Source organism: Castor canadensis, chromosome 5, assembly GCF_047511655.1.
Source record: "Castor canadensis chromosome 5, mCasCan1.hap1v2, whole genome shotgun sequence".
Taxonomy (NCBI): Eukaryota; Metazoa; Chordata; class Mammalia; order Rodentia; family Castoridae; genus Castor; species Castor canadensis.
The window spans coordinates 111359266-111387065 of NC_133390.1; the positions used below are offsets into that span (position 1 = coordinate 111359266).

At 39.3% G+C, this 27800-nt stretch overlaps 1 long non-coding RNA gene and 1 pseudogene across 1 annotated transcript in view; one reads left to right on the plus strand and one right to left on the minus strand.

Moving 5' to 3' along the window:
• LOC141423305 (uncharacterized) overlaps positions 1–27800 on the minus strand; it is a 79563-nt gene that overhangs the window by 43065 nt on the left and 8698 nt on the right. Inside the window, exon 2 of the long non-coding RNA XR_012448059.1 lies at positions 22727–22843. This is a non-coding gene — a long non-coding RNA (uncharacterized lncRNA). The remainder of the gene's footprint in view (positions 1–22726; positions 22844–27800) is intronic.
• On the plus strand, positions 23261–24394 carry LOC109702285 (elongation factor 1-alpha 1 pseudogene; annotated as a pseudogene).

A 27800-nucleotide genomic window follows, 5' to 3' on the forward strand; every position in this document is an offset into this window, starting at 1 on the left:
TTTATTCATTGTGTTCTCTCTTTCACTTTGGTGTTTATACAGTGCTTCTATGGTTTCCTTTATTTCTTCTTTTGCTTTTTCAAATTCTCTATTTTTATTGTCTTGGAATTTCTTGAGTGTCTCCTGTACATTTTGGTTGACCCTATCCAGTATCATCTCTATAAAATTCTCATTGAGTACTTGTAGTATGTCTTCTTTTAAATTATTCTTGTGGGCTTCATTGGGTCCTTTGGCATAGTTTATCTTCATTTTGTTGGAGTCTGGCTCTGAGTTTCTGTTCTCTTCATTCCCCTCTGGTTCCTGTACTAATTTTTTGTTGTGGGGAAACTGGTTTCCTTTTTTTTTCTGTCTTCCTGTCATTGTCCTTGGTGTTGTTACTGTCCCTGTACTGTGTGTAATTAAGTATTTTCGAGCTTGTAATAATAACAGTGGTAATATTGAGAATGGAAGAGTGAGCTGAGATGGAAAGCAAGAAGTTAAAGAAAAGGGGAAAACAAATATAGAGACAAGAGGGAGAAAGCAGAACAAGGTATCAGACAAGAGAGTTTCAAAGGTATAAACAGGGAGTGTTAGTGTACTAATCGACAGTAAGCTGAACAGACAATAGAGAGACAGAGAGAGGATTGAAAATCAAAGATAAAAAAAATAAGTATATGAAAGTAATATCTATATATAAAAATGAATTAAAATAAAATGGAAAATAGAAAATTAAAAAAAAAAACAAAAAACCAAAAAACTTCCAAGTTTATATGCAATGCAATTTCAGTCTTAATAATTTGGATGTCCGTCTCAATCTCCAGTCCTGGAGTTGGTGCCTCAGATGTTGTTCCGTAGTTGTCTCATCAAAGGGGATGCATAAAGTAGAACAAAACTACACTCACACACACACAGAAGAAAAAAAAAAAAGCCCCACCAAGTGTCCCCAGTTCAAATGCAATACGGTTTCAGTAAGTTTTTCGGCTTTCAGGTGTAATTCGGTTGTTCTCTCATCAAAGGTAGGGAGAAAAAGAAAAAAAAAGCGTCTGGAGGCAGTTCTGAGAGTGGTATCTGCAACTGTGGCTTGCCTGCCTGCTGCTCTCAGCCTGTAGCTGGCGGCGTTATTTATGCAGATCTCTGGGGTGAGCTAGCCCTCACCTGGTCCCGCAGGCTTTGTTTGCTCAGAGTTCTCCTGTGCGGGGGCCTCTGCTACAGGCTTTCCCCTTTCCAAGCACTGGGAAAGGTGACACTGCCCCACGTTGTCAGGCCTGCGTGTTTATTTACAGTTCACGTGGGAAGTGGGTCTTCCCTCCTCTCACAAGCGTCCCTGCTCCTGGTTGCTGGGCGCGCGCCCCACTCCCGCCAGAGCCTCTCCGGCCCACCCGGCTCGTTTATTTACAGTCCCGGGAAGGATTCCCTTCCCCCAATCTTCAGCGCTCAGGGCGCCCCACCCTCTTTCCAGCGTGTCTTAACTGTTCTTATTGCTTAGTACTCAGTTTCTCTTTTTTTCCCGGGTGGAGGTCAGTCTGTCCAGGGGGCTATGCTGCTCTGGCCCAGGCTTGTCTGTGGGGGAACCGCGGTACCGTGAAGCTCACCTGGTCCGCGTCTTCCCAAGCCGTATGGGCGCCGGCCACTGGCGGCCCCGGGGGCCCTCCTCGGTTCTGTGTTTAACGTGAAGTGGAGATTCTCTGCACGGCTGGAGATGTGGAGGGGTCAAAGTTATGCCTTTTCTCGGTGATTATGCCTGCAAAGTGTGTCTCCAGCGTCTCTCCAAGATTTCACTATAGGAGGGTCGCTTTCTGCTTCCTACCTCTAGCCGCCATCTTGGAATTCCCTATAATAGTTTTATAACCTAATCTCTCACCAATAATTGCTAATTCCCAATCCTTCTGGGCATATTTTTTTAAAAAAGGAAAGATTGCATATTAAGAGACTTCCTTCTGGTCTCAAATAAGAATATAAATTAGAAACCCAAGTCTAATTATCCAGCATTACATCAGTCCCCTAAGAAAAAAATAAACGGAAAATTTAAAAACATGGTTAATATTTTAGTCTTTTTAAAGCCCTAACGAAAGCCTTATTTCTCCTTATTATGAACAACAAATACATAGGGTACATTGTTATTTTTTTCAATTTTAGAATTTGAAATAGACCTTCCTCTGCTTTTACTCTTTCTTCCTCCCTTTTTTTTTCCCTTCTCTTCCAAAAAAATATAGTCCAAGAGCCATGAACTTGAGCAGTATAGGGTAGACACCTGTTCTTAAATGAGTTATTACCTAAAAGCACAGTATCAGTATCATACCCACGATGGCTGCCGCACAGCAGATGACAGAGCCTGATCTGGGTAAGATGTGTGTCTACCAAAAGGGGCAGCCTGCTGTGGACTGTCAGAGTTCAAACAGGGTAATGACGGCATCCAGGCATAGATAGGGGCTACCGGCACAGAGTGTGACAACCAAGTGTGATAAAAAGAGTACCTTGAGGTATAGCCCAGCACAGAGCATTTCATTCCAAATGAAAAGAGGTGTCCATGTACACAGGAGGGTGGATGCAAATATAAGTTCCAAACCCGGGATTAATTGAACAAGTAAATTAAAGCCATCAAGAGTCAGGTTTCTCATGCTCAGAGAAAGAAGACACAAATGTGGAAAGAAAACTAGAAAGAAATCTCGGTGTCAGGTTGAAATTGGAGTTATGTGTGAATGCATGACTCTCATGTTGAATGGTATAGGAGATAAAGAACATGCATGAAGGTGCGTCTTTATACATGCATATAACCCCCAAGCTCTGCCCACTGAGAGTGCCTGTTCAATAACACAGAACACATCTAACACCCACATCTTGGGATTATTAGTATGATTCTCTACTAATAGTAGCCTAGTTTTCTTGGAAAAAGGATGCCAGAGCTGGAGCAAGGAAGTATGTAAAATTTTGTTGTGTCAGAAATCGAGGAACTGCTCAGAGAATAATGATGAAGAAATGTCAAACCCACAATCGAAGCCAGCATGAAGGAGCTGGCACTGGCCAAATCAAGGATAATTTAAGCATCAAAATTAAAAATAGTGATTATAAGCTCAGTGAAGTGGCAAGCAACTGTAGTCGCAGCTACTGGGAAAGTGAAAGGATCATTTGAGGGCAGGAGTTCTAGGCCTATCTGGGCAACATAGCTTATTTATGTATTTATACATATATATTATAAATTATGCTGTGAATACCCTTCTAATTAACAAACTAGGAAACCATGAGTCCAAACAGATTTAAATTAATGAACAAATTGAAAGTTTAATGAGAAACAGAACTTCAAATCACCAAAAGGAGTTTGAGAAACTTTCAGTGGAAAGGCCTGGCAGACATCACCTTAATCAGGTGTAAATGTGCTACATTAGTAATGGGACAATCTAAATTGTACAATACCTGACAGAATGCAGCAATACCAAGAGAATCCTGTGAGATTCCTATAGTATTAGTCTGGGAATAGATAGATAGTTCAAACCCCAGAAACTGCCCAAACAAACAAAAAACTATTAAGCCATGTATGGCGAAGAACATCTACAATGCTGACACTTGGAAAGCTGAGGCAGCAGAACTGGTAGTTTGAAGCCAGCCTGGGCTGCAAAAAAAGATCTAGGTGTGGTGGCTCACATCTGTAATCCCAGCTACTTAGGGGATGGGTGGTAGAGATCTGGAGGATCTCGGTTCAAAGCTAGCACAGGCAAAAAAAGTTATTGAGATCCCATATCAACAAACAAGCTGGGCATGGTGGTTCAAATCTATAATCCCAATTACAGTAGGCAAAAGTAGGAAGATTACAATCTAATCCAGTGATACCACTTCTAGGCGTATACCTGAAGGAATGTAAATAGGGTACAATAGAGACACTTGCACACTCAAGTTTGTTGTATCACTATTTAAAATAGTCAAGGAACAGAAACAGCCCAGATGCCCTGCAATTGATGAATGGATTAAGAAAATATGATTTATATATACACAAGGGAATATTATTCAGCCATAATGAAGAACGAAATTATGTTGTTTGCAGGTAAATGGATAGAACTAGAGAACATCATGTTAAGCAAAGTAAGCCAGGCTCAGAAAGACAAAGGTTACGTGTTTTCTTTCATATGTGGAAGACAGATCTAAAAGATAAATGTATATACAAATGCAAACATGATCATATACACATTTATATGGAAAACATGTGTGTAATAGTGGGACTGTTTGGTGGAACTCAGAAGGAGAAAGAGAAAAAGAGAATGATAGCAAACTATTGAAATACATCTGTAAGAAAGATAGCATAACAAAACATAATAAAAGGTGTTGTATAATAGGAGGTGGGGGAAGGGTAAGGGAGAGTAATAGAGGAACTAAGTACAGTATATTCACAGATGAAATACCATCGTGAAACCTCTTTGAACAATGTATATGAACTCAAAAATGAAGGACGGGATTGTAAAACAGGTCCTGGGAAGGGGTGGATAATTGTGGGAGGGGAAGGGGGAGTAGAGGGAGTAAAGGAGGATGAATTATGTTTGATGTACTTTATATTCTTACATGAAATAGAACAATGAAATCTGTTGTAATTGTTTTAAGTAGGGGGAGGGGGATGAGGGAGAGATGGTGGGGGGTAAACCTAACCAAGGTACATTATAAGCATATATGGAAATGTCACAATGAAACCCCCTGTACAACTAATATGTGCTAATAAAAATGCTTTTAAAAATCACACTGAGACTTCCCCTGGCAGAAATATGAGATATAATGTGTATATGTATATATAATAAATATATAAAAATACATACATATGTTAAGACCGCTTTAGTTCACATTCTAATTTTTCCCTTGGCATCCAGACGAACATCTTGAGCCATGATATGGGGACCTTCCTGAAGCCAATCAACCCCTCACCTTGCCAGAACAAAGTGAGCAATATGGGTAGTGTGAGAAGAACTGGAAATGCTTTGTTATACTCACCACTAGCATTTTATAAAAAGCAGTGGAAATAAGCAAATGGAATGGTTGACACTAGTAAGAGAATGATGGAAACTGGAGGAGATGCCAGAAGCTACAGATCTCTATCCTTACTCAGATGTCTCTTGCTTAGACTTAACCCAGGGGACAGCATGTTCTGCTATGGTGGGTAAAGATCAAAATAAAGAACAGATATGATACGTGAGAAATGCATCTTCAAAAACTGCATTGAGTTAGTATACCGAAAGTTATAAAATATGTTTGATTTCACACATGCTTTAAAGAAGGCCAGACAAAGGCGTAGGCACAGACTGCCACTTGTTTGGAGGAGCACAGACTTGAATTCATGGCCTCAAGTCACTAACTTGGCCTGTTCCTTCTCATTTCTTTTCTTGTGTTGTCCTCTTTTTTCAGTATTAAAGGGTCAAGAGCACACGGTCAGGGACCTGGTCATTGAGTTCTTGCTCAGTTTCCAAGCTACCATTGTTAGATAACAAGGACAATACTTCATTGCATTTGTGTGATGCATGTCACTTTCTGAACCACCATTATGTCAAGAACATTTTGTCTGTGTGAAACTGAGGAGTAATAGGATTAACTGTTTTAAAAAGTAAAAAAAAAAACTTAAAAGCAGGGAAAGGGAAAAGGGCCAAGGTGGTGATAAAGTGTGTGTTGAACACTTGGTCCCCAGTTAGTGGCACTTCTTTGAAAGGTTATGGGAAATTCAGGAAGTGGGGCCTGGCTGGAGGAAGAAAGTCCTAGGAGGGGTACCTTTGAAGGTTAAACCTAATAGCTAGTCCCTTCCCCCTCTTTGCTTCCTATTCCCCGTGAGGTAAGCAGGCTCCTCCACCATACACCTCTGCTACCATGACGCTCTGTCCAAGCTTATGGAGCCAAGTAATAGTAAACCTCACTCTGAAACCATGAGAGACTTCCTCCCTTGAAGGTGTTCTCTCAGGTATTTGTATACAATGTGTATACAAATGTCAAACTTTATCTCAGGACGCTATCTTTAAACTCAAAGCTTTGGTGTTGTGTTTTTATTCCTGTTCCACAGTATCTTAGGACATATATGTGTGTTCAATGTAAATAGAAAATCAATAGTTTTATTTAATCATAAGTAGAGACACTATAATGCTAGTTTCTATGACTTTGGTAGGTAATCCTCATAAAATGAAGAAATTAAGTCATTGTACACACAATATACAAAAGACATATACTATAAAACATGTCAAAGTTATGTCTGGGTGATAAGATTTTAGATTTCAGACCATTTGTCTATTCCTGTGTTCTCTAAACCTCCTATAATGAATGTCTTGCTTTTACAAATAAATGGTCTTTTTTTTATAAGAGTCTGAAGCAAAAGAAATTTCTCTTTTAAGCTCTTAACCTCTGCCATATTCCTTCATACACATACCAGAAGTTATAGGAGTCATATTCAAATATCATCAAATAACAGTCAGCAAAATTAGCCATAATAACTCAGTGAAATTAAGAAGTCGCTTCCAGGATAAAAATATATTCAATTCTTCTGATTACACATTGATCATACCTCAGTTGCCAAAATATTATTGCCTCTTTTCATCTAGAAAATCAATATCATTTTATGTCCTCCCTCTCACAAAGATTCCCAAGCCATAGTGAACAATAAACAGCTCCATAAATGAAAAACAGCTACTTCTGGAGGATGAGAGTCAGACAGCCACAGGTGCACAAGATCAGCAGTGGCCCAATAAACTCGATCCTGTGTGTACTCAGGGGATGTTGCTGAGGACTTATTATTACCCAGCACCCTTTTATGAGAGACTCCTTGCTAGTCTCTTTCGCATCAGGAATGTCTTTGCTGCATCTGTGTCACTTTGGAGCTTACTTCTGTATAGTAGCTGTTGGGAAATTTGGAGAATATTTGATAGCCAACACGACAAATATCCTTACAGGACGCATTTCATGTAATAAGGTAATGCCTAACTCCATCTGCATCTTTCTACCCTCATTTGTGGTTCTCATACTCTCACTTGTCTTCAATTGTACTAATCTCTTCATATCATGTAGAAATATGGTATGTACATTGTGACAACTTTAAATTCTTTCCTGGAATAAGAAAAACCATAAATAAATAAATGTATAGGTCTGACAGAGTGGCTCAAGCGTAAGAGCACCTGCCTAGCAAATGTAAGGCCAAGAGTTCAAAAAAAAAATGTATGCATACCTCTCTAGATAAGTGCACATATGCATGCTCTAATTGTGAAAGTATGAGGCATTGACCTTTAGCTGTCAGTTACTATGCTTTTTATACCATGTCTAGCTAGCACAAGTAATATTGAACATGTAATTCAAATCTACAACCCAAATGCTGTTGTTTTTAATCTTTCCAGCCCCATAGCCCTTAATGTGTCACAAATAGAGACAAAGTTTATATCCAAAGTAACTGCTTCAGGATCTGAATTCAACCATATGATCCTTTTGCCTTGCCAGACTGACTCACACCTCTTAGTGTATTAGCAGAACTTACTAGATTGCCCTCAGGAGGAAACAGAAATATTTCCTCCCTCAAGGTGCTCTCCAACCATAAATGCACTGATGGTTCGATTCCAACATTGGAGGTGGGGGAAAACAGGGGACATAAAGAGGGAGCAAATAATTTTGACATAATTCTAACTATTTGATCATACAAAGACATATGCAACCACTTCCAGTTTTGGAAAAAGAAAATCAGATGCAAGTTAGGTTAACAGTACAAAGTTAAAGAGCATGTAGACCATATGAGTGAGTCAGTGAATGCTGACATGGGGACTGACCACAGGGAGACTATATTTTCTCAAAATATTCCAAACAGAAACAAACGAGAGAGAGAGAGAGAGAAATAAAGTAGGGTCAGAGAAACAAGGATCAGAAGGAGTCAAAAACTTCTGCAAAGCGAAGCAAAGCAAAGCAAAGCGAAGCAAAGCGAAGCGAAGCCCTCCTTACGATTAGAAACAACATGAGGAAAATTCCAGCTTGATATCCATGAAAAAGCTGTGTTGTTAGAAAAATATGGTTTTGATTTTAAACTCTGGTGATTATCCCTACATGGAGCTAACATTGGGAAGATTTATTTCTAACCAGTCATCACTTGCAACAAGTATATTTCTTAAATGATGCAGCTCACGGGGAATATAAAATTTTGATGCAAATCAACTCCTTGAAATGTGGCTTAGGGATGATTCCAAGGAAAACCACTGAGAATGCAGGTAAGGCATCTGCTTATCCTTCAAAGCCTGCAAAGCTGGTTTTTTGGTGGAATCTATTCCCAAAGTCAGCACTCTAGTGCAGACAGTACAGAATGAAACTACACTGGCACAAAGGTTCCCAAGGTTTCACAAACCTTGAACAGGCATAACTAAAACATATTTCCCAGAATCATAAACAACAGGGGACAGAGGGAAATTGGAATTTCCATGAAATTGTTACAATGTTCTAGGAAACTGTTGAAAGTTATTTTTTTTTATTACAAAATGTCACAATTTGTCCCACAAAGCATAGAATGAAATGAGCTTAAAGTTCCTTGAATAATTAGAGACCACCAACTATGTGTATAAAGATGTGTGGTGACACACGTCTATAATCCCAGCACTCAGGAAGCTAAGGCAAGAGGATTGTGTGACCAGCCTGGGCCCTGTCTCAAAAAGAAAAAAATGAAAGTCATTAAAAGCCAGTGAGTGGCTCATGCTTATACTCCTAGCTACTCAGGAGGCAGAGATCAGGAGGATCACCGTTTGAAGCCAGCCAGGGCAAATAGTTTCCGAGACAATATCTTGAAAAAATCCATTACCAAAAAGAGCTAATGGAGTGGCTCATGGTGAGGCCCTGAGTTCAAGCCCCAGCACTGCAAAAAAAAAAAAAGAGTCATTAAGTTATGTGACCCAGACATACAATTGCAGTGACCTCTACCCTCTCTGTGGAAAGGCACTTTATCCTGGGCCTGCCTGGACCCAGTCTTAGCTCAAAGGATATAGAGATTTAAAAAAAAAAAAAAAGCCTGCCCTCAAGGTTTTATGGTCTTGAAAAGTGAGAGAGGTTAACCAACAATTAAAATTCAGTAGGAGAAAGCACAACACAGTAGCTAACAGTATAAATTCAAAAGTCAAAGCCTGAGTTGAAAAACTGACTCTGGCTTTTATGGCTTGATTATGTGACCTTAAGAAAGTTACTTAACTTCTGGTTTCATGGACAGATACACACACACACATACCCACACACACAAGCATACATATACACACAAACATATCATACATATACATACACTTACCTACACACATATACATACTCACACCTATAGATACGCCTACATTTACATATAAACGAGTGTCTCGTTTGTGAGAAATAAAATATATGCATCACTTAGAAGATTGTCTTCTTCTTAGTAAACACCGTATGTGTTTGCTCAATAGCTAGATAACAAATGGGACATAAAGCAGACCATGCACAGTGCAAGAATTAAGATGAGTGCTCTCTACCAGCCAATAGGACATGGGGAATGGACTGTGAGAGGATGCAATACTAGAACAGGACCAATTTAGACTAAGTAAGAGTAAGTCCTAGTCAACCACTGGGCAACTTAAAGACACACTGGGTTCTTATATTGAGAGCCCAGCTAAAACCAGAAGAAAAAACATATAGCACCTGGTACAGTTCCAAGAAAGGCACAGAGCTGCTGACTAAAATCCCCCCAAGATGAGACTCCATGCAGTGGTACTTCCAGGCTTTGGTCTTTGTTTACACGGACCCAGAATTGTGGTTTTATCTGTACTCTGAGTGTGAGGCAGCCTTTCTGGTTTGGGCTTGTACTAACCAAACTCACCGAAATACATGAATATAAAATAGAATGCTAATTTATTTACTTAGAATGAGAAAATGAAACCTCTTATTTATCTGGATACCAAACAATATAATAATTATTGAGCAAACTACCTACCAATCACTGAGCTAAATATTTTGCAAATGTTATCCTATTTAATTCTCAAAACAATCCTACAAGGCCAATGTCAAAGAAAGTGTTAAAACTCATCAGTATCTCTATGTACCTCCACAATTTCCTGCCACCCTTGCAGTTCTATTGGCCTCTAGAACAGAGATGAAGTGACATGGGTCACTTTGGGGCAGAGACAGGCAAGTGTATGGTATGTTGTCTTCTTCTTCTTCTTCCTTCTTCTTCTTTTCTTCTTTCTTCTTTCTTCTTCTTCTTCTTCCTTCTTCTTCTTCTTCTTCCTTCTTCTTCCTTCTTTCTTCTTCTTCCTTCTTTCTTCTTCTTCTTTCTTCCTTCTTCCTTCTTCCTTCTTTCTTCTTCTTCTTCCTTCTTCTTTCTTCTTCTTCTTTCTTCTTTCTTCTTCCCCTTCCTCCTCCTCCTCTTCCTCCTCTTTCTCTCCCTTTCTCCTTCTCCTACTCCCCTCCTTCCCCTCTCCTCCACCCCCTCCTCCTCCTTCTTCACAAAGGACTCTGGAATGGTAAGCCAACAAACTGCAAGAAGAGGGAAGTGTTAGAGAAAGGACATCACAAAGAGATGAAAGCTGATCACCTTTCAAAATACATATTCCCAAGGACCAGGTCTGCCCAGACAAGGTTCCAGCTAAGGGCCCTTAGTGAGCAGTGAGAAACAAAGAGGCAGGAGCAGATGCCACAGGACACATGGAGGAGAACTGGTGAGGTGGGGAGGAGGATGGAAAGAACTATTTTGAAAGGGCTGGTAAAAGGAAGAAGTTGAAAGAAAAATGTTGTGACCAAAGAGAAATAATCAGGGTGAAGGATTTCTGGAAATGATAAGACCTGGGGTGGGGGGGGGGGGGTAAGCATTCCAGGGGCTAGCAAAAGTGAAGTAGAGATTTTGTAGTAGTCAAGAAATGATGAAAAGGGTTCTGGATAGGTCATTAAAAATATCAAAAACCAAGTAAAACCCTTAGATATGTGAAACACAAGCCCATGTTTTGATATATAACATATATAAACATGGACATGCAATGCACCTTGGAATCTTGCCTTATTCTCATTAGTGATATTCTGGATCATGCTCATGTGTCATCTGGACTGGTTTATTTTAAATCCTATAGGACACAGGTCTCATATAAAACTTTAATTCAAAATTTCTGCCCTTGTTAACAAGAATAAATCAATAGAAACTGATAAATTCTTGGAACAAACTTAATGAACTTCTGAGATGTGCAATCATGAAAATATAAACTTTATTATTGTCTTCAACCAAGTATTTTTTTTGATTGCATGAAAAAGAATGGGTAATGTTTCTCAGACATAATGGAATCATTCTGAAAAAAACTCTGTTAAATATTCCACAACCTTAGTATGTTCTGTTTTCCAAGTTTGTTAGTTTTTTTCTTTAATTAAAATTCTTTCTGACTAGGTGTGTGGTACGTGCCTGTAATCCCAGCACTTGGGAGGCTGAGACAGGAGGACTAGGAGTTTAAGGCCAGCCAATAAAAAAATAAAATAAAATGGTCTTATCTGATACTTAAGGTTGAGATAGTAGAAAGGAACTATGTTACTCAGTAACACATATGCTATTGCCATATTATCAGAAAATACATTAAAAATTGAATGGGCACTCTTCCAAATAACAAAGAAGTAAAATGGAAAATGAAAGGTCTGAAATTATTTTCAGCACCATTTCCTATTATATTCTTTGGATGTTTCTAAACATCCAAAGATGTAATCCAGTAACGATTTCTTGGCTTATGTGAAGGAATGACCAGAAAAATATTTTAATAGTCTAGCCATTTTAAAATAATTAATGAAGTTCCACTTAATCAACTGGGACTTCCTCTGACTTTTGGGGCCTTTTTTTTTTTAAGTTTTAGCAAGGATTTATTCTAGTATAACAGAATAAAGTACAGATGGGGTGCAGGGCCTGGCAAGAAAGGGAGAGAAACATTTCCTGCCTTCATGCAGGAAATGGGAGCAAAGACTCCTGGGGCCTTTCTTATTTGAAGAAATACTAACACACAAAGGCCACCCATATTCATAGATGCACCAAGGAAGACTGCTAGAAAGGACTGGTTATTTCCAAAACAACAAAAATTCTTTCTCGGACTCTTTTGATTTTGAAATTCCTCTTCTTTTTTTTTTGAGGTGCTGGGTTTGAACTCAAGGCCTCATCCTTGCTAGGCAGGCACTCTACAACATGAACCATTTTGTGTTATGGCTCTTGAACCATTTGCCTAGGACTGACTTCAAACCTCGATCCTCCTGATCTCTGCCTCCTGAGTAGCTAGAATTACAGACAGGTGAGGCTTATTTTTTATAAAGAAAAAAGAAACTCTTAAAATGTAAAGAGGTAATAACTAGCTGAAAATCACAAATGTGGTTCTAGGACATTCCTAAGAGCAGGTTTAAAAGGACCGAGAGCCATGTAGTTGTTAGGAAAGAAAAAGAAACAAAAAATGAACTACTGTGAATGCTTGCTAGAATCATGTTTCCAGACTTATTTCATTTTTATATACATGTCTCCTTTAATTTTATACTTCTCACCAATTACCAACCTCATCTAGCACAAAACAATGCTAGAAGCTTTGTCCTATGCTTAATACTACAGAAATCCACCATTCTACTTACTAAAAGCAGAACTAGAATAGCAATGATATTTCTTTGAAAAAGTCCAAGCTACTTAGACCAAAAATGTTTTGAAAATGTAAAACATTGTAGTGTTGGTGTGCTATGATGTGATTTGGTCTACTGATGTGATTTATTTGAAGGTCAAGGTACACCAGATGGGTGCCCTGATACTGCTTTCCTTTGGGTTCATGAGCTTGCTCTCCCCTGACCTCAGGCCCAGTCTCCCAGACTGCCCAATACAGCCCAGCTCATGCTAACTGATCATGTTGATTGTACCTCAAATGTGTTGGCACTTCTGGTTTACCTGCAAGGGTGAAAAAGACACAAGTATATGTCTGAAGAGATAGGAGGACTCAGGGTAGATGAACTGCAACTGTGTCATGTTTTTCAGGGTGATAATTCCTCCTTCTTGGAATTCAATGATTTTGTGGAGTTGGGTGTTGCCAAATGTATGCGCTGATCTGTGTGCTCTGAGCACAGCCTCTTAATTTTACTTTCTGGGGCTAATAGAACCACAGTGGCATTGGAGACTGAACCTGCCCGGTCTTTCTTCTGTGCTCTCCTGTTTTCATTTTCATTCACAATGCATATCTTTAGTCCTCTCACCAAGGACTGCATTGTGATTAAGGATTTTACTAACAGAAAATAAATGGGCAAAATTGAGCACTAAAAGCACTTTCCAGGCCATTCCTTTTTCATATGAACAAGAGAATTAATGGAAGCAAAAGAATTAGTGGATGGAAATAAGGCAAGAGTCAAAAAAATAAAAATAAACAAAGTATATACTTAGAGAAAACATTTTCTAATGGCTAGGTACCCTGCAACTAAATGTCAAATAAATAATCTGCTACCAAAATGAAACATACAAACAAACCATAAAACAAACATTTAATTTCTTGCTGAGCATGGTGATGCACACCTCTAATCCTAGCACTCAGGACACTAAGGCAGGAAGAACTTGTGTCCAAGGCTAACCCGTGCTACCTGTTGAGACCCTGTCGCAAAAACAACAGCCAAACAATAAACAAATAAAATGTTATTTCTAATCTTATCACTTTCCAGTTTTGAAGCTGATTGTTCATAAAAAGAACAAAGTCAATTCAACAAAGGATCCAACAGACTTTTGCTTCTAAGTGAGTATTTCAGACTTTTGTTTGAATTTTCTAGATAATTAACTCAAATTTTCACTACCTTGCACCTATAGCACGTTCTTAAGCATAACTTTACTTTTTTGTTCTTTTAGTCAAAAACAAAATTATGTACTTGCTATTTAAAAATACCTTTGACCCTTTCCAAAAAAATTAAACATAACCTCAAGAATGTCTTTAAAACTACATCTATTATTCTGTATCTGGGATCAAGAGTACTGAAATATTTAATACATAGAGCTTATCTCCAGATAACCTCTCTCTATGAAGGATGCCCTCAATGTAACTTATTCAATCAGCTTTTAAAAACCTCAAAGTGAACCACAAAATTTGAGGCCTAAAGGCAATATATTTTAGAAATTCTGGAACTATTTCCCCAATTCTCCTACACAGAAAAAAAGGTTCTCCTTTAATTTTTTTCCCAGAAAATTACAAACTTATAATTTCTTTCTTCACATCTTCTTATAATTGTATGGAATTTTCTCATTGCCTTATACTGAAATTTAATCCTTCAGAATTCCTAGCTTGTCCCACATGGTTGAATGGAATGTTCAACATTTTTTTATATTATGCCTCATTAGGCAAGAATTCAACCAAAATAGACATTTATGATAGACTTAAAGTCCTCTCATTTTAAGTAAACATACACTCTAAAATCTGTAATAAACCAAATATTTCTAAACAGAGTCATCCCTTGGTAACCACATAGGATTGGTTCCAGGACCCCTGTGGATATTATGGATGCTCAAGTTCCTTATATAAAATGGTGTGGTATTTGAAAACAACCTACGCACATCTTTCCACATACTTTAATTCATCTCTGGATTACTTACAATACCAAATCAAATGAAAATGCTACATATACATTGTTACATTGTGTTTTTAGGGAGAAATAAAAGAAAAAAATTTCATTTGTGTTTAATTCGGCTGTAACCACATAGTATGCAATCCATGGTTAACTGAATCTGCAGTTTTGGAAACCCAAGGACCAACTATATTTACTAAGAGTTTTATAATGACAAGACTATTCAAAAAAAACACCAATGTCATCTAACTAGTGCTGTTACAAAAGGCAGTGAGACCTACATCTGAAGGAGTTCAAATATCTGGCGACAATTGAAATCATTGGAGCCATAACTAAAATTTGACCTTTTATTCACTTAAGCAAATTGTCTGAAGAAATAAATTCCACATCGTAAGACAGAGCATAAATGCATAAGCCAAGCGCTATTTGTGGTCTTTGCCAATCCTGCTCTGGGCTAAAAAAGAACTTACATGGCAAATGCAAGGAAAGCTAAAGTGACCAAAGGATTCAGAGGGAACACCTGCACCAACCTATGAGACAAAACTGGGGTTAGTCTACCTAGGAAAGAAAAACTTGAGGGCACATTTCAAGCAAACTTCAGCTTACAACAGCTATTAAGCAGGCCAGGGCAGGCTGCTCTCCAATGAGATAAAACAGGAAGGGATGTCATAAATTTCAACACAGGGGACTAGACTCAAGACAGACTTCATAATAAGGAAATCTCTTAAACTTTACTCTGGGTGACCAGAGTGTGACCAGTGTGACCCCAAGGTCCCAGGCTCTGAGTCCATTCCCAACACAGTGTCAGAATGAATAAAGGAAAGTGAAACCAAAAGAGTGAAACAGAATTTAGTTCAATTTTCTCTTTTGGTCATACTAGGGTTTGAACTCAGGGCCATGGGCTTGGTAAGCAGGTACTCTACCACTTGAGCCATGTCTCCATTTCTAGAATTTAGTTCTTTCGTTTGTTTGGTTGGTTTCTTTTGTTTGCTTTTTGCAGTACTGGGTCTTGAACTCAAGGCCTTGGGCTTGGTAAACAGGCACTCTACCACTTGAGCCACTCCACTGGCCCTTAGAATTTAGTTCTTAACAGAAGGTGTCTCAAGGATACTGGGAGGGTGAAGGATAGTCTCATGGCAAGTCACAGAGAAAGAGAATTATCTCTAATTCCTCTGGTTCTCCAAAAGCTCAATCTTTACCCAAATTCCTTTGTCCCTCCCCCTCACTTTCCACCCCCATCACTTCTTCTCTCCTCCCTCAAGTTCTTTACCTCCCTTAAATTCTCTTTTTCTCTCTCCTTTCTCACCCACATGCCCTCTTTTCACCTCCTTCTTTACCAACACAGGCACTGTGGGGGAAGTAGAGCTGAAAACATATGCTGTAGGATTTGTTTAATGGCACCCTACAACTTAAGCATGCTAAAAAGATGATGGCATTGTGTCTCTATAAATGACATAAACGTCCACACAAGCATCTGTTCCCACTTTTGGAAGTAATGGAATGCAGTGGGACAAGGGAAGAACAACTTGACAGTTAAGAAGCAATCAGTACTGGGCATGGTGGCTCAAGCCTGTAATCCCATCACTTGGGACGCTGAGGCAGGAGGATTGAGAGTTTAAAGCCAGCCTGGGTTACATAGTAAGAACCTATACAAAAAACAAACAAAAAGTCAATCAGTTACTTTGGTTTAAAAAATCTCTTCAAGATACATATGTAGTCAGTTTAAAATTCAAACTCCTTCAAAGGCTTGTCTCTCCTTTTCTTCTTCTTCCTTTCAAAGATGGGGACTTAAGGGTAGGGAAGAGATTCCATATCTCTGGAGGTGACTGAGTGGGAAAGTTGATTCTAGGACTGACCTCCTCAGATATATCCCCTGTACTACTTGGTCACACACTGCTGGTGACATGTGGTCAGCTCTTTCAGAAAAGCTGAGGATTTCAGGGGTCTGTGCCCCTGTTAACAAGCTTCACTTGAGCACAGAGTGGCCCTGAAAATCCTGACTCTACCTCTCCCTCATCTTCCAAAACAACCTAACAGGCTGCTAGGGCTCACCTCACCTGTTGCTACCAGAACCCTAGCAGACCTCTGGTTTCAATCCCTGCCTCAGGGCTTGTTAGAAATTCTAGATCTTTCCACATCACAGGATCCAAGGGATTCTCAGGAATATGTACTTGACCGTCTCTCTCTGCTTCAATGTTGCCTTCAGCCATGTCTAACTCACCACCTGGGTGGTTCCATATTGGATATTGTCGATGTTCTTGGAAGGCTTGAAATCTTCCTCGGCTTCATCTAGGAAAGGCAGAAACAAAACTCCTTGCTCTGGGATTATACTCCCTGGGAACCACGGTTAATTTTTAATTCCCTCTCTCTCTTGGTTTTGACCCTGAGAAAATCAGGGTCCACTTACTTGGCCACTTATCTCCCTTTCTCTCCATACCCTCCCATATCTTGGGTACAGAGTGTGAATGTATATGTGTCTAAGTCTGTCTTTCCTTCCCATCCAGCCACTACTCCCCCCACATACTTTCCTAGATACTAGAAGTGCTACCTATTTTTCCTTTCCATTGAGTGGGAAATATGGATTGTCTCAATGCCCTTCAGAACTTCTTTGACACTGTCTATTCCTTCCCTGGGAAATAAGCCTTGGTGGTGAAAGGTGAAGGAGGAATGGAAATTAGGATAAATAAAAGTTTTGTCAGTGTTGAAATAGCACTCCAATTGCACACTTACATTGCCAATTTCTCTCTACTTACTGGTGCATAAATATGAACTCATTTAACTTTTTCCTAATCTCTACCTCATCCACATCCCTTTCCCATGTGACATCCTGGACAGATTTCATGTGTTTCTATTCACTTTGGATTACTAACAGACCACTAACACTTCTATGACAAACTCAATTTAACTTCACCTCTTCCCCATCCTACCACTCCAGAGAAGGCTTGAGTCAGGACCATGACCACTTGAATAGATCTAAGACACCACTCAACCCCTCCCATGAGCAGAGCATCCAAGTACCAGAGTCAAGAAGGAAAAAGAAGGGATGGAATCTCTACTCAATAGGCCCAGCTTGGCCTCTTCCTGTTGGCTGCTCTGCTTCTCTGGACAATCCTGAGTGTTGAATGACAAATCTCAAGTCCACCTGTTGGGGAACCCATGTGAGAACCCTAGAAGAGTCTTCCCACCACACAGTCTCCCCACATGGAAGACTGAGCTCTGGAGGGACCTCTTCCTTCTGCCCCTCAACTACCCCCGATAATGTACTCAAGTCACACTGCACAATCCTGAGAAGGAAGAGGGTATTACAGCAAGATGGGTATCTTCCCCATGTTGTCTGGTCCTAAGGAATTTCTCCCACCCCGGCCACATAGTAGACAAGCAAGCTGACTGTTCCACTATAGCCCTGTTCTCTCTGATCATCCTTCTCCCTACAGATTTCATCTTTTCTTCTCTGGGAGGAATGGGTAGCCTTGTAAGTCAGCTACCCAAGCAGAGGTCAAAGAAAGGCAGTAGTAGTCAGTCATCATGGCTCATGCCTGTAATCTCAGCTACTCAAGAGGTGGAAATAGGAGGATTGTGATTCGAGGCCAACCTAGGCAAAAAGTTGGCAAGACCCTATCTCAACAAATAAACCAGGCATGGTGGCATATGCTTGTGATCTCTGCTATGCAGGAGGCATAAAAAGGAGGATGGTGATCTAAGGCCAACCCCATAAAAAAGCATGAGATCCTATGCAAAAAAAAAATAACTAAAGAAAAAGAGGGCTGGGCATGTGACCCTGCCTGGCAAGATGGAAGCCCTAAGTTCAAATGTCAGTACTGCTGGGGAGGTGGAGAGTCCTAAAGCATTTCTTCACATGGTAATGGGAGTTGTAAGCAGCCCCTCTCCAATGGGAAGGGAAGGAATTGCCCATCTCACTTCTTCCAGACTCCTTTTACAGATCAGACATGGGGTGTTACCAATCAAGGGATGTAGGAGAGGACTGATATCTACCTCTTCAGCCCCTTTCAAACACTTTGGAGCAAGTGTCAGGCCCCAATTATTGTTTCAGCGCTTAGCCCTTGTAGCAAATTTCAAGGCAACAGAAAAAGTTCCTCCTGCCATTCTACTACTATAATTTAATTTCCTCTGTCATATTAGAATCCCTTTCTTCCTAATTCTTTGAAAGGAGATAGAATGTTAGTTCCCTTGATGGATGAAATGAGTTCTGACCAGCAATCCCTGAATGTACCATAGGACATTTCTAGGTCCCTTGTAATAACAAGTACACAGGAGTTATGAAATGAGGTAGATTATTAAAATTAATGAAATATCCTTATTTCTGAGCAAATCAATTTTTTCTGGTCAGGCATGGTGGCATATGCCTATAATCCCAGCATTCAGGAGGCTAAGGCAGGAGGATCACAAGTTTGAGGCCAGCCTGCTATCTAGCATGACACTGCCTCAAAAAAAAAAGGGGGTTTTCTTTTCCCAAATGTTGTACTCTTTTTGGCCAAAATATGTACTGCTTACTTTCTATCATTTTCCCTTCCTTCTACTCCATCTTCTGTTCAGTTCTATATTATTTGATCAAAACAATAAAGATAATAATCTCTAATAATAAAGATCAATGTTTTTATTGCAAAAATCGTCCCTGCCAATGAGTTTGGCTACCCGACAAATGCAGGATTTGGATTTTATAGCTGTCTCAACATGCAAAACTCTAATGATGTCCAAGAATCTTTGCCCTGAAAGATTTTTGGATATGTGTGCTTAACAGTCTCTATCTTTAAAAAAATGGAAAGAAAACTTGTTGGAACCTTTGTGGAAGCATCAATTTAATAGTGAAATACTGCCCCCTCCTGAGTAAAGTGTATTACACATAGAAACCTCTAAAAACACCACGGAGATTCAACCGCTTATAAAAAATATAAGGAAAACTTTTAAAGAAAATGTAAATAAAACAGAATTAGAGGAATAGAATAAACCTTGAAAGATTGCCTAGATTCTATCTTTGAGCCAGATGCCAGGGGCTCATACCTATAATCCTAGCTACGTGGGAGGCTGAGATCAGGAGAATCCCAATTCAAGGCCAGCCCAGGCAAACAGTTTACAAGACCCAACCTCCAAAAATCAAAGCAAAATGGACTGGAGGTGTGGCTCAAGGGGTAAAATGTCTTCTTTGCAAATATGAAGCCCCGAGTTCAAACCCCAGTCTCACCAAAAAATAAAAATTAATAATAATAATAATAATAGATTCTGTTTTTGAGGCAAAAAAAACCTCAACTATGTGCCTATGTACATTATTTGCTTATCTGTCTTTTTAAATATGAAATATGTCTTAATAGTAACTGAGAAAGTAGGAAATAGATGATAAACTTAGAATTAGCATCACTAAAAATTGGAATCAGCGTAATTTTCATTTCATATTAGGCTAGTGCACTACGAATTTTTAAACATTCAGTTTGCATTATCACTTATACATGCAGACACATTAATACTATGTGACTAGAAAAACGGACGCTTTAATAAATGCAATGAAATACCTAGTAGTAGTGAATTTGGGAAAACCACTTTACCCCTCTGTGTCTGTTTCCTTATCTGTAAATGAGGGAAATAAGCCCATTGTTTTAATTTCAAAAACCCTTTGTGAGGCTCACAAAAGTCAACAATGCACTCTGTGAGATAATAAATCCACAGTATCTTTAAGACTTTAAATAATTACACAGCCAAAGTGGAAGATCTGTGACCAACAAGAAAAATGCTTCATGGTGTTTTATTTAACATATGACCACATTTAGTTTGGTCCCAATCAAATAATCAACTATCTGCTACCTTCAGTAAAGAGGACAGTTACAAACAACCCTAAATCACAATTAAAGAAAAGTAAAATCCACTCTCAATTCTCGAGGAGTGTTTTATCCCACAGTGCCAAGAAAGCAGAGGAGTCTAGTCAGGAACCCAGAAGAGCCCTGTTTGTTCAAACATTCCCAGACTCTAGCTAAAGCCTTGATCCAGATGGTCAGATAGTGACCTTGCCCTGAATCTGTCAAAGGGACTTTCCTGATTTTCTAAGGATCCTTCCAACAAAGCAGGACTAGCCAAAATTCAAACTAGGTAAGAGGGCAAAGGCACCCCAAATTCTCCAGTCCCTACTTGGCCGCGCTCTAGTGAGACGCAATTTAACCACTCTGTGCCTATTGTCTATAAAACAGGTATAAAGTAATATATATAATTATGTTGCATAATTATTATAGGGACAAAATTCTAAATATTGGAGGCTAGAGAATTTAAAGGATCAACCTTCAGTCTTAGAAAATTAAAGAGCTCTGAGAGAGACATGCCATTTGTCCATAAATGCAGGGTATGGACAAGAGAGGTACTGTGGCAAGAATAAGAGCCGTAAGAACTCAGCTAACATGCACAGAAGGTTTATATGCCAGACACTGTTCCAAGTGCTATACTCACGTTAATTCATTTTATCTTCTCAGAAATCTCATGAGATAGGTATATATTTATATGTATAAATATATATATATATATACTTTTTACTCTTTAATTACAAATAAATAAATAACTATTGGTGCTATTTGATGGCATTTTAGGCAAAATAAGCAACAACTCTTTGTTTTGCCACCCCATAAGCAGATGCCCCTGGAATAAAAGCTGAGACTTATTCATATTTCAAGCTGTTAAGCATTTTTTATGATGAGGAAATAGTCCAACTTCATTTCACTCCAATAGCAGAAGCAACTATCCCTGACTTGAAATTATTTGTTAAATCAGCCTAAGTAAAAGACTGTTTTGATTGAGGACTAAAAATGACATTTGGCCACGAGATGGCATTTAAATTATGTAGCAGGTTTTAGCACACACTTGATCTATTTAAAGCCTTAATTGGTTTGCACTTTGCCCAAGCACTGGTGATGCATACACAGTACGGTATTTTGACATGTGGGAACTCTCAGGAGGCTTAGGAATATCCACAGCAGGTTCTGCAGCTACAGACATAAAATGCTTTTGGAGTTATGAAAAGAGAGAAGTAATTTTAAATTTCTGCCTGAACTCTTCAGATCTGTTTTTTTAAGTAAATTATGGAGGCTAAGATTGAGAGGCTGGATAACCTATGTCTATTCAGTTCACTTCCGTGGAACATGAAGTCTTAATAACCACAGAGCAGCATAATTCGCTGGCAGCTTGTCTCAATTGGCCACGGGTACCTCTGAGCCTCTACCTTTTTACCAGGTCCAGCAGCCTAATCATATCTGCCATTTCCTTTTCAATTAATTCCTAGGAAGGGCCATCCCTGGAACTGAAACATCCCAGAGGAAAAAGGAATAGAATCTAATCCTTCTTGAATAAAAAGAAAAGAGAATGAATGAAGAAAAGAGAATGGTCAGTCCTTTTTAACTTTTTTGTCTCCCACAAAGATATTAAGAGAAAATATTTTAAATTTCAACAGCAAGACTTTAAGAAAGTCGTAAAGACAAAATAAAAAAGACACTAAGATAAATCATACAATCAGTGTATATGTACTTGCCATAGAATGGAAAAGATACTCTTTTTGTTCCTTTTTGAGACAGTTTTACAATGCAAACTAGACTGGATGTCTCTCAGTCTCCAGAGTGGTAGAACTACAGGCCTGTACCACCATGCCCAGCTCTAAAGATACTCTTCAATTTGAGAAGTTTTGCACAAAGATACCAAGGAGGTAGATAAAAATGCTTTCCAGGGCTGGGGAAGTGGCTCAAGTGGTAGAGAACCTACCTAGCAAGTGTGAGGACCTGAGCTCAAACTCCAATGCTGAAAATAAAATAATAATAATAATGCTTTCTAGCTCTTGTAAGTTTCAGGAGGCTTCCAGTCAGATTCAAAGCCAATGGTGCTACATTCAAGATGTCCACTAGATGGCCCTAATACATACATCCTTAACCAGTGGAACATTTACTTCCATAAGAAAATAAAATATGGCATATTTAATATATATATATGATCAAAGAAATCCTCTTCTAAGGGAAAAACTATTGACTGATCATCCAAAAACTTTAATAAAATTATTACCTATTCTACGGAGAATTGAACACAAGTTTTTACCACTACTTCATTTCAACCCAAGAGGAAAGAAAAAGTTATAAATTCACAGGGAAAGAATGAGACAGAAAAGGCAGCAGACAAAAATCAGATTTCTAGGAAGTTGTGAACATGATAGCTAAGTGTTAACTGACCTAGAAAAAACATGAAAGCCAAGTACCTTCAGAGGTGAGCCAATGAGAAGCAAGGCTCTTCCCAGAACTTGAGGTGAGGTCAGGGGTCAAAAGTGCTACCGCCCACCCAGTCCTGGAAAGGTACAGTCCGCAGCCAGTGTGACCTGAAAATGGAAGAGAGTTAGAGAAATATACAAGACCTTCCAGCCCTTTCCCCGTGCATTGCCCAGAAAACTATCAGTCCGGGCCAGTCTGTCCCCTCTACAAGTAGGCATTGATTGATGCTGCCATGACAGTAACATATGGCAGACCTGCTAAAAATTGGCTGGCTCCTCACTTCCTTAACCCTTCAGAAAACTTCCCATTCATTGGGCTTCTCTCCTCCCCACAAAATCAGCTTTCCAATCTCACTTTTTTTGTTGAAATGTTTTGTTTTTGTCACTGTTAAATCTCTTAGGGATGATAAAGGTATTATGGTTAATTACATTTAAAATCAACAGCAGGATCTTCCCTTGCCCCCTACAATGAGTTTGCTGCCAGAGCACAGGTATCGTGAAAATCACTGCTAAATCAAATGCCAAAATGGGAAAGGAAAAAACATCAATATCATCATCACTGGATACATTGATTTGGGCAAGCCTACCACTACCGGTCATCTGATCTACAGATGTGGTGGGACTGACAAAACAACTGTTGAAAAGTTTGAGAAGCCTGCAGGGATGGGAAAGCCTCCTTTTCAAGCACACCTTAGTATCGGATATACTGAAAGCTGAGCGTAGGCATGGCATCGCCATTGACATCTTCCCTTAGGAATGTGAGCATGTCTTCCGCCTTATACCCTGGGTGTGAAACAACTCATTGTTGGTGTTAACAAAATGGATTTTACTGACTCACCTTCCAGCCATGGAGATGTGAGGAAATCATTCCGGAAGTCAGCACCTACAATAAGAAAACTGGCTACTACCCAGCATTCATGCCAGTTTCTGGCTGGAATGGTGGCAACATGGTGGAGCCAAATGCTAATTTGCCTAGGTTTAAGGTATGGAAAGTCACCAGTAAAGATGGCAGTTCCACTAGTGGAACCATACTGCTTGAAGTTTTGGATTGCATTTTCTACCAGCTCACCCAACTGGCAAGCCTTTACATCTGCCCCTGCAGTATATCTACAAAATTATTAGTAAAAGTACTGTTTCTATGGACCAAGTGGATACTGGTGTTCTCAACCCAGCCAGATGGTCACCTTTGGAAGCTTTAAGTAAAGTTCTTTCTGAGAACAATGTGGGCCTCAATGTCAAGAAAGTGTCTGTCAAATACATTCATCATGACAATGTTGCTAGTATTGATGCAGCTAGCTTCACTGCGCAAGTGCTTTTCTTGAAGCATCCAGGCCAAATCAGTGCTGGCTGTGCCCTGTGTTGGATTGTCATATGGCTCACATTGCTAGCTAGTTCACGGAGCTGAAAGAAGAGACCGATCAGTGTTCTGGTAAGAAGCTGGAAGATGGCTCTAAATTTTTTTAAAATCTGGTGATGCTGCCATTGTTGATGATGGTTCCAGGTAAGTCCTAATATGGTGAGAGCTTCTCTGACCATTCTTCTCTGGGTCATTTTACTGTTTGTGATGGTTGCTGTGAGCATCATCAAAACATGAATAAGAAGGCTGCTGGAGCTGACAAGGTCACCAAGTCTGCCCAGAAAGCTCAGAAGTCTAATTGAATATTATTTCTAACACCTGCCACCCCATTCCTAATCAATGGTGGAAGAACAGTCTCAGTAGGCCTTTTAAGTGTCATAGTGAAAGACTGGTTAATGAATGTATCATAAACCCATAAGAAGGAAAGGAGTATGTTTTAGACTATTTTTGTGTGTGTGGCAATTGTAAGTTCTTAGTTTTTAAATCAGTACTTTTTAATGGAAATAACTTGACAAAAAATCTGTCACAGAATTTTGAGACTCACTAAAACAAAGTTCAATAAGGAAAAAAAAAACAGCAGTATGAGTGATAGAGAAGGAAGACTGCCTAAGGAAAATGACGTTTTGCTAACAACAAGAAGAAAGTGAGTCTAAAAGAATGAATACTTTACTTTCCAGATGGGAGGAAGGTATTCCAGACCAAGACAGCACAAAAGCTGGGAAGGCACAGGTTAAGACAGTATGACACTATTCCAGTCACTCAACAAATAGTGGAATAGCCCAAACAATGTATGCACATATGAATAAATAAGAAAAAAAAAAAATACTGGATGAGGGCAAATCATGTGCCACTGAGATTACAGCAGTACACACAGGCCAACCTCTCTGCCTTTGATGGTTTACATTCCAATGGTGAGCATGAAAGGAGAGAGGGCCAAGGGGCAGATAATAATTCCAGGCAGAGGGAAGTCCTGCAGAAATATCCTGAGGTGGCTGGAAGAGGAAGGGTAGCTTGTGTTTAGCATACCCAAGGCCATGGGTTCAATTCCCAGCATGGAAAAGAAAAAGAAATGCCCCTACATGAAGCACATGCAGGTCCAAATGTATAGGAACAACAACAGGGAAGCCAGTAAGCCTGGAGGGGGGATATCTTTGAGAAAGTAGCAGCAGAGAAGGTTCCAGTGTCAGAGAGAGGCCTTTAGAACATGATACAAAGCTGGGCTTTTATTGAGCTGAGGAATGGGATGAGCTGAGATAGATGTTAAAGGTCACTTTGGTGTCTGCATTGAAAAGGAATGACAGGGGAACCTGGGTAAAAGCAGGAAGACCAGTGAGGGGGTCACTGGGTCACAGTTGCTGACAAATCAGGAGGGGTACAGTGTGAGCATTTGAGCAATGAAGCAAGGACATAGTGACCTTGTCAAGAACTGGTCTGGTGACTTGGCAAGAGTGACATCTGATTTGATAACAAAGAATGGATAGAGAAGAATTGGGAGAATATGCAGGTGTTTTGCAGTAAAAGAGAGAAAAATGGAGCAGTAGTTAGAGGAGAGTGGTTTGTTTTTAAAGTAGGCAAAGTATAGTGTGTACTGATAAAAACAATAATTTGTTGATACAGTATTAATTGACTGTAATGGATTTATATATGATTAATATCAATTGATAGTAACTGATCATACTGGAGGCAGGAACAATTGCTGTTGCAATGGCCTTGAATAAATGGAAGGAGGAGAACTCTTGGGCACAAATGAAGGGGTGCCTCTTAGCTAGAGTCATGCACAGTCCACGTTGGAAATGGCCAGGAAGATAGAGGATGTAGACATGGTGGGGACAGCAGTAGAAGTTATATTCAGGTGACTTCTGTTTTCTCAAGGAAACTGACAGAATGAGGAAAGGAGAGATATTAAAAATCTGAAGGAGGAAGGGAAGGTGTGAAAACTGGGTATCCAAGGGAGTGTACTTGTTATCCAGAAAAGTTATCTAGGGGAGGGTGAATGTTCCAAGGAAATGTGTGGTTGCAGAATTAGGGTCCATTTGAAGTTGGAGTCACTTAGTGTGAGCCCAGCCAGTCTGGTTGTGTGTTTTTCTGTAGCTCTGTTGTGCTGAGTGGGTTCAGGCTAGTAGTTATGCAAGGCAGTGATTATAACCACTGATCATGAAATTTAAGAGCGAATATAATGTGGGGGTAAAAAGTACTACTAGAAGTGAGCTTCTAAGATTGGAGGTAGCACAGTGACACCAGGATAGATTACAGCTGGGATGTAGTGTGATAAAGTTTAGAGCAGATCCATGAAAATGGAGTAGCTATTACTGGAAAGGGGCAAGTTTACGAATCACGAAGCCTGGTTACTAAAGATCATGTATTTGGATATTACAACGTGGTGTCAGAGAACGGCAGTAACCCTGGAGATAATTTTTCTAAGTCCAAATGGCTAAAAAAAAATACATGAAGAAATGCTCAACATCCCTGGCCATAAAGGAAATGCACATCAAACAACTTTAAAATTCTACCTCATTCCTGTTAGAATAGTTATCATCAAGAACATAAACAACAAAAAATGTAGGTAAGGATGTGAGGAAAAAGGAACCCTCATACACTGCTGGTGAGAATGTAAATTAGGACAATCACTATGGAAAACAGTATTGAGACTCCCCAAAAAACTAAAAATACAACTGCCATATGATCCAGCAATACCACTCCTAGGGATATACCCAAAGGAAAGTTAAGTCAAGATAAAATAAAAACACTGGCACATTGATGTTTATTGCAGCACTGTTCATAATTGCCATGCTATGGGAACCCAGATAGCCCACAACTGATGAATGGATCAAGAAAACAAAATCACACACACACACACAAATGGAGTTTTTTCATATTCATAAAGAAGTATGAAACCATGTGGTTTGAAGGTAAATGGATGCAATTGGAGGACATCATGTTAAGTGAAGTAAGCCAGCCTCAGAAAGACAAAAGCTGCATGCTTTCTCTCATATGTGGGAAATAGACATAATACAAATATAAATAATATTAAAAAACAGGTTACACTAAGGGGATGTCACTAACAGGAGAGGAAGAGTAAAAGAAGAAAGTCAAGAAAGTAAATATGGATGATGTACTTTCTATACAAGAATAGATACAGAATTTTTAAACCTGTTGAAATCACCACAAAAAGGCACTAAGGCAGAAAAGGAGACAAATAGAGGGCATGAACCAACTCGGGCTATAATACATATATACATGGAAATGTCACAAGGAAACTCCCTATATAGCTATATTAAACAAACAAAAATACCTTTTTCCAAAAATGGAGAAGGTAAAAAAAGGTCCTGTCTGGGGGTTGGAACCAGTAAGAGGGGGAGGACATAAGGAAAGAGTGAAGGAGGCTGAATATAGTGGAAATATTATGTACTCAGGGTATGAAAATGTAAAAATGAGACCTGCTGAAGATATTCCAAGAATGGGGGGGAGGGAGGGATAAAAGAGAATGATGGAGGGGGTGAATTAAACTATGAAATATTATAAGAACTTTTGCAAATGTCACAATGTACCCCCCCAGTACAATAATATAATTTTAAAAAGGAAACAAACAAACAAACAAAAAAACAGGAGAAAGAACTCAGAAGCTTCATAAATGACTACATTATGGAGAAGTAGATGCTAAAAACTGGAGGTTAGGGGTAGGAGAGAGGGAAGAAATCATTTGAAGTG